The following is an 11,822-nucleotide window of genomic DNA, read 5'->3' as shown; positions in this document are numbered from 1 at the left end:
ACCAGATCACTCAATAACAAAACATTTGTCCTCAATGACATCATCTCTTCTCATAATCTGGATTTGTTTTTCCTCACCGAAACCTGGCTTCCCCCAGGTGACGTCAGTGCTTTCTCTGAGCTCCTCCCATCTGGCTACCTCTACCTAAACTCCCCGCGGGAAGCGGGTAGGGGCGGGGGGGTAGCCACCGCACATAGACAGTCCCTGAAGTGTCGCCAGTTGTCCACTAGAGGGTATTCCAGTTTTGAGCTGCAAGTATTTGTACTAATACTACCCAGTCCTATTCTTTGTGCAGTAATTTACCGGCCGCCCAAATTAAATAAGGTTTTCTTAAAGGTCCCATGGCATGAAATTTTCATTTTATGAGGTTTTTCAACATTAATATGAGTTCCCCTAGCCTGAATATTGTCCCCAAGTGGATAGAAATGTTGATCGGTGTAAAGCCGAGTTCTGGCTGTCTTTCTCTGCCTTTGAGAAAATGACAGGCCAGACTAGCCAATCCTGAAGTCTCCTGTTTTGACGTCCAAGCAGGAACGGTTACCGCCCTTTCCCCCGCCCAGAGAATCTGGCACGCCCATGCAAACGCTCGAGAGAGATCATTACTTGTGAACGAGTGAATGCTGGCAGTTTCTCAGTGTTTGGATGTACAAATGAAAACATAAGTCTTTTTTCAGTTCCTTCTGATCTGTGATCATTGATTTCTTATGTGTAGCTGATTATTTATTATTCGTGCACACACTGCGGCTTCTCTCTCTGGACAGAACGGTGTTTTCGATCTTGTGAGTCAGTGTTTTTGTACGTCCTAGTCGCGTCTATCTGTTCTAAAATGTGCATACAGTCGTTTCTGCTCAACATAGAGAGCCACAGCTTTAGAGATAAACCTCACACACACCGAAGCTCGGGCTGACCGGTCGGCCTCCAACATCCCCGACCCCCAGTACTGCATCTGGCCCACAGCGGAGGCGCCTTACGCGGCGCGAGATAAAGCAGACGGGGGGGTAAGCGTGAGGGTATCCGGCTAGGCTAGCCAGCTATCCCCACAATAAACTGGATTACATTCGATTACTGCTGTTGTGTCTTTGTTTGCGCTGTGTACTCAATGCGCGTCACTGAGGCTTTTCATATGATAGGAACATGTCTAAGAATAATGCTATTATCAACACTTACTCGTAACTCGTTCGTCTCGACAGCTGTAATGATACTTTGCATGTGTTACAAAGTTGGTAATAATGATGAAGACGGACTCGGTGTGACTGGAACTCGTGTTTATTCAGAACTCTCAGATACAAACACAATAAACTCGCGCTGACAGACAGCGCTCTCATAACTCAGTAGTTACTATAAATAACTTTGTTAGCAATCGCTCCGTCTCCGTGATGTCCGGTTCGCGAACGAATCATTCTTTTGAACCGGTTCTTTTTAGTGAACCGAATCAGTTCACCAAATCGGACTGAATCGTTCTAAACGGTTCGCGTCTCCAGTCAGCGCTGATCATTTACTAAAGTTACTAACTTTCTGACATGAGTGACAGTCCCTCCGACTAGAAATAGACTAATAACCTGAAGTATATGCTGTAACTACAACAGCACTGAACTGAGACTGACAGAACTGATGTGAAGTGAACTCAGGTCCATCTGTCTCTCTGGCAGCAGCTCGTGAGCCTGCTCGCCCCCTCCGCTCATTTAAATGCAAAGATGTCAGCCAATCACAACAGTGGGCGTTTTTACTGAAGTCTCACAGCAGACACGCCTCTTGAAGCAGGGCTTTCAGCCAGAGGACAAACATCAGTATAGAAAAAATGCCTTTTATTTCTAAATTATGACATTTTATAATGTAAAAATCATACTAACAATATAAGTACACCTCAGGAAACATTATAAAATAATAGAAAAATGCCATGCCATGGGACCTTTAACTGAGTTCACAGAGTTCCTAACTGAGTTCCTGGCAAAGTTTGATAACATTTTAATTTGTGGTGATTTTAACATTCATGTTTGCTGCCCCTCTGATAAACCAGCTAATGATTTTAAGGCACTTTTAGCTTCATTAGATCTGGTTCAGTCCATATCTGGTCCTACTCATAGGTTAGGTCACACTCTTGACCTTATCATATCTCGTGGGGTGATTGTGACAGCTTGTGAGGTTGTGGATTTTGCCATCTCCGACCATTCCCTCATTCAATTTGACATCTGTGCTGTTACACCAGAACCTACAACTACTGCCCCTCATCGTCGTCGCATTATCACCTCATCTACTGTTGAAGATTTTATTGCTTCATTTTCCGCTTCTGACTTTGCTTCTGTTGAGTTAGCATCACCTTTTTGCCCGGACCATTTCATTTCTTCCTTCAACACCGTCTGCTCCCAGATTATGGACTCTGTTGCACCCTTTAAGGTGAAGTCGACTAATGGTCCTCTGGACCCGTGGCTCAATGATACAACTAGGTCCCTTAGGCGCCGATGCAGACAGTTCGAGCGAAAATGGAAGAAGGATAGGTTGCAGGTGTCATTGGAGATGTTTAGAGCCAGTCTGGCCACATATCAGAGAGCACTGAAAGAAGCTAAAGGACAATACCTCTCACATCTCATCAACAGCAATAGCCACCGCCCTGGAATCTTATTCAATACTATTAATTCTGTTATTAATCCGGTGTCTGTAGCCTTGATTGATGTTTCTGAAAGAACATGTAATGCATTCAAGCAATATTTTGTGGACAAGGTCTTGGCTGTTAGACAATCCATTATTCAAGACTCTACTGTTGTCATGCCATCTTGTGCGGCGCAATGTGTGCTAAAGAACTTTGAGGCAGTTACTCTTGGGGAGCTCAAAAAAGCTGTCCTTGAGTTGAAACCTACCACCTGCCCTTCAGACATTGTTCCTGCAAGGATTCTGAAGGAGGCTGTTGACATCACTGGTCCCTGCCTTGTCTCCTTCATAAACAGCTGTCTTACTTTGGGTACTGTTCCTACAGTTCTCAAACATGCCATCATTAGACCGTTGCTTAAGAAACCCAACCTTGACCCCTCCATTCTATCAAACTTCCGCCCCATTTCTCACCTATCCTTTCTGTCAAAGTTGATGGAGAAGCTTGTTTACTCCCAGCTACAGGCTCATCTGCAGTTACACAGCATTGGGGATACATTCCAATCTGGTTTCAGGACCAGGCATAGTACTGAATCTGCGTTACTGAGGGTACATAATGACATTCTTGAAGCACTTGACAGAAAAAACTCTATGGTTCTAGTTTTACTGGACCTTACCGCTGCATTTGACACTGTGGATCATGCAATTCTCATTTCTCGTCTACAACATGTTGCTGGTCTGTAGAAAGTGGTGCTGAATTGGTTTTTCTCATACCTCACTAATAGAACCTTTTCAGTAATGCTCAATGACTTTTCCTCCTCAGTTGCCCCTATGTCATCTGGAGTACCGCAGGGTTCCATTCTCTGTCCTATTCTGTTTTCACTCTACATATTGCCACTTGGGCAACTCATCTCCAGACACAACGTTCATTTTCATTTCTATGCCGACGACCTCCAGATTTACCTCCCTGTGATTCTGAGTAATCGTTCGTCACTGGATCCTCTCTATAATTGTCTTCAGGACATCAAACAGTGGCTTTCCCAGAATTTCCTTCATTTAAACCAAGAAAAGACTGAGTACATCCTGTTCAGCCCGGATTCATCTAATAGTGCTTGTAGCTTTGGTCCTATGACACCTCAGTTTGCTCCGTTTGTACATAACCTGGGTGTTATTTTGGACAAAAACATGCAGTATGATAAACAGATTGGTGCAGTAGTGAAGGCGAGTTTTTACCAGCTACGACTTCTTAGTAAGGTCAAATATTTTTTTGTCCAGAGCCGACCTTGAAAAAGCAATTCACGCCTTCATCAGCTCGAGGATCGACTACTGTAATGCCCTCTATACTGGACTAAATACATCACTCATCAGTCGCCTTCAACTGGTACAAAACGCAGCCGCTCGTCTTCTCTCTAATAGATCGAAATGGTCACACATCACCCCTGTCCTCCGCTCGCTTCACTGGCTTCCAGTGCAGTTTAGGGTGGAGTATAAAATTCTGTTGTTTGTGTTTAAGGCCATCCATGGTTTGGCCCCAGTATACATCACTGATCTAGTAAAAACATATCAGCCAGCCAGAACACTCCGTTCCTCTGATCATATTTCTCTGGTTAGCCCAACATACAGGTATAAAAAGTTTGGAGGCCGGTCATTTAGTGTTCAAGGACCAAAGTTGTGGAATGCACTCCCTGTGCACCTCCGAAACATCACGGTGCTGAGTGTTTTCAAAACTCATCTGAAAACACACTTTTTTAATCAAGCTTTTGACTCTTAGTGCTGGACTTGCTTGGTTGGACTTGTTTTTATGTTGTCGTTTGATGCTTGTTTTGGAAAGCGCTTTGTGCACCTTTTGGCTGCTGTAAGGCGCTATATAAATAAAAATTGATTGATTGATTGATTGATTTCTCAGTTTGTGTAAATATATCTGGGGTTCAGAGTATTAATTTCACACATCTAGTACAATTATGTGCTTTTGTTTCATTAATACAATGTATACTTTTTTATTGATTTAACTCTGAAAGAATGGAAGTGAAATATGACAACATGCCCCATAGGTGGGGTATATATTGTAACATGTGAGGGGCACATTGTAATATGACCAAATGACAGCTTAAAATTGTATCTGATATAATAAAAAAAAAACATCCAAAACAATCTAAAACATTTTGTCAATAAATAGTTATTTGTCAATAACTTTTTTAAATAAAATAATGGCATTTTTTAATAAATAAAAATAAACACATTTTTGAGTTTGACAACAAACACACCACAAAACACAGCTATACAGGGGTGCATTTCCCGTACAACTACGTAACTCACTGCTTAACTACCATAGTACGATGCATTGTTGAAGAAATCAACTAGCTAGTCACGACTGTTTCCCGAAACCGTATTGTTGCAAATTTGTCATTCAACCACGGTGGTTAATGATGTCACGCAGGTAGTGGAGTAATAACTTCTTTTAATGAATCCATTTAAGGTTTTTGGCTATAAATTATGAACATGGCATCTGAGGACTAATTCTCAGTTAGAGAATTAGCTTTATTTGCTTTATTTCCAGATTCAAACATTGGCTCGTCCACGTACTAAAGCACGTACGCACATGCGCACTCTTTAAAAACAGTGATTTAAATCTCTTGACAAACTAAAAGACGTAAATGACATTTGTATGTATTCTAAATAAAAGATATAGGTTGTACTGAATGTCAGCTTGCTTATTTTGCTCAAGATAAGGATTTATTAAGTCCACATGTTATGCAAACAAGAAATACTTCTGTCATCATCACCAGGGAGAGTGCCCGTGATTTACCACCAGAGGGCACTCCACCCCGGACTATTGCCATACTATCTCAGACTACATCTCCCATAATCCTTTGCCCGGATTTATCATCCCTGATTACATTCACCTGTGTCTCATCACCCTGTTTACCTCACCCTATATAAGCCTTGTTATCTTAATCATTCATTGCGAAGTCTTGTTATTTGTATTACTGCATTTCTGAGGATTTTCCCTGGTTTCTTGTCTCTTGGTTTTGGATTACTTGCCCGTTCTGTGGATTACCCTTTTGCCTGTCTGTCCTGTCTTGTTTGGACTGCTTGCCTGTGTATGACCTTTTGCCTTTTTTTGACTACGATTGTGGATTACCCTTCATTAAAGCTGATTTTGGATCCTCAACCTTTGAGTCTCAGAGCAGTACGTAACAGCTTCTAACCACAGGTCGAGAGCTGTCTTTGCCACCACGCAACTTTGCGATGCTGTTTGCGAACGTTCGTTGGAACTATGGTTTCGGGAAAACTCTGACTCGTTGAACTCGATAGATGAGATGGCGCCGCCGTGTTCGGTCGCCGTTCAGGTCGCTCCGCTAAGACTTTGCTTTTATTTATTATTCTACTCTCTTTTACTCTCTATTTTTTCCAACGGATCATCTGCTTTGATCTGTTACGACAGCAAAACACTTCTGGAATTTGGTTACCGCTACACTGACCTGTTTCAGGACACTTTCTCCAATCTTCCATCTGAGATTCGCCGGGACGCCGAGTTGAACAATGGCCACAATGGCCACTCGAGTCGACGGCGAAGATTCAAAAAACACAGCGGGAAACGCGCTGGGATCCGCAACAGACTGAGAAAAAGAGCATTCAGTCCTCCTCTCCCGAGCATTTTGCTCGCAAATGTCCAATCCTTGGAGAATAAGATGGACGATCTTAGAGCCAGGATAAGTTTTCAACGGGACATGAGAGACTGCAACATCTATTGTCTGTCCGAAACATGGCTCACGTCAGCGGTCCCGGATACAGCCGTGACGCCGTCCGAGAACTTCTCTGTTTTTCGGATGGACAGAACAGCCGAGGCCGGGAAATCTAAAGGCGGTGGAGTGTGTTTCATGATAAACAAGAAATGGTGCGATCCTAGGAACATCTCCATTCTTTCGCGATCCTGCTCGCCTCACTTGGAACATTTAACTATCATGTGCCGGCCTTTCTACCTGCCGAGGGAGTTTTCCTCGGTCATCGCCACTGCCGTTTATATTCCACCACAGGCAGACACGGGGCTGGCTTTATCTGCCCTCCATGATGTGACCAGCGGCTTCATAAACAAACACCCCGACGCTGCTTTCATCGTCGCGGGTGATTTTAACAAAGCAAACCTAAAGAAAGTATTGCCAAACTTTCACCAGCATGTCTCCTGTCCCACACGAGGAGCAAACACACTGGATCATTGCTACTCTCCGTTTAAGAACGCCTACAAAGCTCGTTCACAGCCAGCTTTTGGCAAATCGGACCATGCCGCCATTTTCCTCACACCGGAATACAAACAAAGGCTCGTTCAAGAGCCCCCGGTGAGGAGGGAAGTCAAACGCTGGTCATCCCATTCAGAGATCACGCTACAGGCAGCTCTTGATGACGTCGACTGGGACATGTTCCGCGCGAGTTCTGAAGACGTCAGCGAGTTCACAGAAGTGGCGCTCTGCTTTATCAACACACTGACAGAGCAAGCCACACAAACATTAACTATAACGTCCTTCCCTAATCAGAAACCGTGGGTGGACAGTTCAATTCGCACTGCAGTAAACTCGCGCACTACCGCTTACAATGCCGGTCTCCTAACGGGGGATATGAGGGAGTACAAAGCTTCATGTTACGCCCTCCGGCGCGCCGTTAAAGCCGCAAAACTCCGATATAAAGACCGAGTGGAATCTCATTTCCAACTCAACGACTCCCGGCGGATGTGGCAGGGACTGAGGACCATCTGTGCTTTTGGAACTAAATCCTCTGCAGAGGTGAGAGCTGATCCGTTGCTGGTGAACGAGTTAAACTCTTTCTACGCTCGCTTTGATGGTAATCGCGGCAGCGCGACTCCGGCGAGTGGCGCGTCAGAGAGAGTCCCTCAGAGCAGCAACGGTCACGTGATCTCTGTCTCGGAGGACGAGGTTCGGAGGGCACTCAAACGTGTGGATGTCAGGAAAGCTGCTGGGCCGGATGGTATTTCAGGTCGTGTTCTGCGGTCCTGTGCTGATCAGCTCGCAGGGCTCTTTACATCCATATTTAACGAGTCCCTTGCTACATCTGTTGTCCCCACCTCCTTCAAACGATCCTCCATCATCCCTGTACCTAAGATCAGTAAACCCTCTTGCCTAAATGACTATCGTCCAGTGGCTCTCACATCTTTAGTCATGAAGGTCTTTGAGAGACTTATTAAAAACAACATTTGCTCCTCCATTCCTGACACTTTGGACCCTCTTCAGTTTGCCTATCGTCCCAATAGATCAACTGAAGATGCCATTTCTCACGTCCTTCACTCCTGCCTCACTCACATCGACAGCAAAAGTGGGAACTATGTCAGGCTGCTATTTATTGACTATAGCTCAGCCTTTAACACCATAGTTCCCATTAAGCTAACACACAAACTCCTGGATCTAGGCCTGAATTCTTCTCTCTGCCTCTGGATTGAAGATTTCCTCACTGGCAGACCCCAGGCGGTGAGAGTAGGCCAGTTCACCTCCACCTCCATCACCCTGAGTGTTGGAGCTCCACAGGGCTGTGTGCTGAGTCCCCTGCTCTACTCTCTCTACACCCATGACTGTTTGTCCACACACCGCTCCACCTCTATCATCAAGTTTGCTGATGATACTGTTGTCCTGGGTCTCATCTCCAACAACAATGAGACGGCATACTTGGACGAAGTGGAGCAACTGACATCATGGTGCCAGGACAACTGTCTCTCTCTGAATGTTAGCAAGACCAAAGAACTGATTGTGGACTTCAGGAAGAGACAGCATCGGTCATACTCCCCTCTCATGATCAGCGGGACACCGGTAGAGAGAGTGAGCAGCTTCAAATACCTGGGTGTGAACATCTCCGAGGATCTGACCTGGACTACACACATCCAGACACAGGTGAAAAAAGCCAGGCAAAGACTGTACCACCTGCGCCAGCTGAGGAAATTCAGGGTTTCACCAGCCATCCTGAAAACTTTCTATCGAGGGGCGATAGAAAGTGTCCTGACTCAGTGCATCACAGCGTGGTACGGGAACAGCACCAGTCACGACTGCAAAGCCCTGCAAAGAGTGGTGCGCTTATCCGAGCGCATCTCAGGCTCAGCTCTCCCGTCTCTGCAGGACATCTACACCAAACGCTGCAGAGGTAGAGCTACTAAAATCATCAGAGACATTAATCACCCTGCAAACTCTCACTTCACCCTGCTGCCATCTGGTAAGCGCTTCCGTAGCCTGATGGCAAAGACTGAAAGACTCAGGAGGAGTTTCTTCCCCCAGGCCATCAGACTCCTGAACTCAGTCACGTGACTTCACTTCACCCCGCACACGCATAAACATCCAGTTTAAACATTAACATCCACATACTGCCATTGCACTGCACTTTACGTTCCTATTGTTACTGTGTAACAACCTGTAATAACCTGTTTGCACATCATACTCCTGTTTGCACATTATACTCCATTTGCAATTATACCTATTGCATGCACATCATACTTCTCTATATATAAATATATATATATATTTTATGTTAACCACTTATTTTTAAGTCTACAGTTTCTCACTTATCATATCCACTTATTTTATATTTTATATTTTTATTTTATTTTTTTATTTTTATCTTATTTCCTATTTTTATCTTACTTGATTTATTTATAACTACTTATGTTAATACTTTTTATTCTAATTTTATTCTATTTCTATTTTAATTTCCCCTTGTGTTCTTGTAACTGTTATTTGCACTGTCCATGGAGCGGACCTGTTTACATTTCACTGCCAGTTGTATATTGTGTATATAACTGTGTATGTGACAAATAAAACTCTTGAATCTTGAATCTTGAACTATGCTGATAACGACGGAACTTGCGACCATAGTTGGCTAACGATGCTTTTGGGAAACACACCCCTGCATAGTTAACAATATAATAATTAGTGCTGTCAAACGATTAAAATATTTAATCGCGATTAATCGCATTAATGTCATAGTTAACTCACAATTAATCACAATTAATCGCACATTTTTATTTATTCTAAATGTCCCTTGATTTCTTTTTGTCCCATTATTTTTTCTTATTTTAATGCTCTTATCAGCATAGAAAAGTGGATCGGCTTGCTTTGTTCAAATGTTTGTTTTATTGAAAACAACATTGGCATACTTTAGTGTTCGATTTCACACCAACATTCTCACTTGGAGCAAATAATCTCACACAATGTAACACTGCCCATCAATAAAAGGGTGAAACAAATACTTTGTTGCACAAACAGCCCCTTCAACAGCCCTTTCTAAGGGATCAAAACAGGGTGATACAAAATAAAATTACAAAGTGCACATGCAAGGTAAACTAGGACTCCGCCTATAGTGCAGTTAAACCAGGGGTCGCCAACTAGTGGACTCCGGTCCGAATCCGGACCGCGAAGCCTTTTGACGTAATGAAACAGTTAACGTTGCAATGCTCAGTTACTACGTTCAGACCCAGACGCGCGGTCAAGCATGCAGTGAAGAAGAGACTGATGGTGCGCTCACACCGGACGCGAATGACGCGACATGCACGCCGCTTAATCCGCGCCGCGGAATGTCTTTTTGCGTCTTTGCATTGACTTAAATCACTCGCGCAAAACGCTTCATTCGCGTCTGGTGTGAAAGCACCATCAGAGCAGAAAGCAGCGCTCAAGACAAGCACTTTTAGTTGAAGACCCCTGAGTTAAACCATGGCATAATACGTTTCTCATTTCGGCGTCTCACGCTTGCCATCCACGTCTACTCTTTTAATGGCCCAAACGAGTGTGGGCAGCCGCAGCGTGCCTGATGTTTTGTTTCCGGTCTAGCTACATCCGGAGTGGTGTTGTAGTTTTTCTAACGTTACTAGTTGTTGCAACAGCATGTGAAAAAACTACAACGTTTGTTAGACCAAAAAGAACGTTAATCTCGCGATAAAAAAATTGACGCCGTTAAAATAGGTTTGCGTTAACGTCGTTAATAACGCGTTTAACTGACAGCACTAATAATAATAATTAATCATTTATGAACACTCAGTCTTTATTCACCTTTTCTCATGGTTTCTCAATAGAATTCATGAAAGTATAGAATATAATAGCACAGTTCTAATAGGGGCTCATTGTAACGCAATGTGACAACATGCCCCACCTGCACAACTGGGATTGTAAGAAATTTACTTTTGCTATAGTTAAATAAATGTTTAGTAATATCTTCCAAAGATTTTTTAATTTTGGCGCAATTTTTTTCTCTATATAGTGTTGATATGGCAACTAGTAAATACACTGTTTCGCCATGCTGGCATGTGTGGAAAGTTTGAAACCATGTGTGTTACAACTAACCCCATGTTAGGTTGTGCCCCACTCACCCCTACTTCACTGAAGTGACTTTTGAGTAATCATTTTATTTCTTACATAAAAGACATTTCTTTGCTGTGTGGCCAAGATTTTCAATCCAGACCATCTGATTACATTATACATTGCTGTCAGATCTCATTGGTGATTTCAAATATGAAATTTAATCATAGGATTGGCAAACAGTTTTGGAGAATTTGATGTTTCCCCATTCAAAGAGATAGGAGCTGCACTTGCATGGCCGCCGAGTGAAATGACTTGTCTTAAAGGGACTTTGGTACACCAAGGGCCCTATCATACGACAGAAACGGGCTCCCAAAACTAAAACGAAATATTCAGCGATGATAACAGAGCCCCTAAATGGACAAAAATATGAAATAGAGGAACATGTATTTGTGCGTAGGGATCTTGGTCACCTCCCTGACTAAGGCCCTTCTCCCTCAATCGCTCAGTTTGGCCGGGTGGCCAGCTCTAAAGGCCTGTACACACCGGGACGAATATCGCACGCGCTTATCGCCAGCGTTTTTCGTGCCGTTTTTCGGCGCGTCTTGAGTGTTCACACCCAAGCGATTTCCACTGGCGCTGCGCCGAGTGAACGTCCACATTCAGTCGATGCGCTCCCGGTACACAAGGTGGTGCTGCGGCACTTTAAGCCTCTGACACTCGCTTGTCACACAGAAGGAGAAGAGAGACAGTATTTACGTGCTTGCCAAAACCATAGACATATTATGTATATGGACAAAACCATTCACACACTTTTTGCTAACTGGCAAGCAGCATTAGCAGTTCATCTTCTTCTTTGTCTACTTACTACTTCTTCGTCGTATCAATGTGTGCTCGGCAAGAGCGGTTTGTGCTCGAGCGCCACCAAGTCGTGTTTTACTGTCACTTCAGCAGCTC

The sequence above is a fragment of the Gobio gobio genome, assembly GCF_949357685.1.
Source record: "Gobio gobio genome assembly, chromosome: 10".
Classification (NCBI taxonomy): domain Eukaryota; kingdom Metazoa; phylum Chordata; class Actinopteri; order Cypriniformes; family Gobionidae; genus Gobio; species Gobio gobio.
This window is presented reverse-complemented; position numbering follows the sequence as displayed.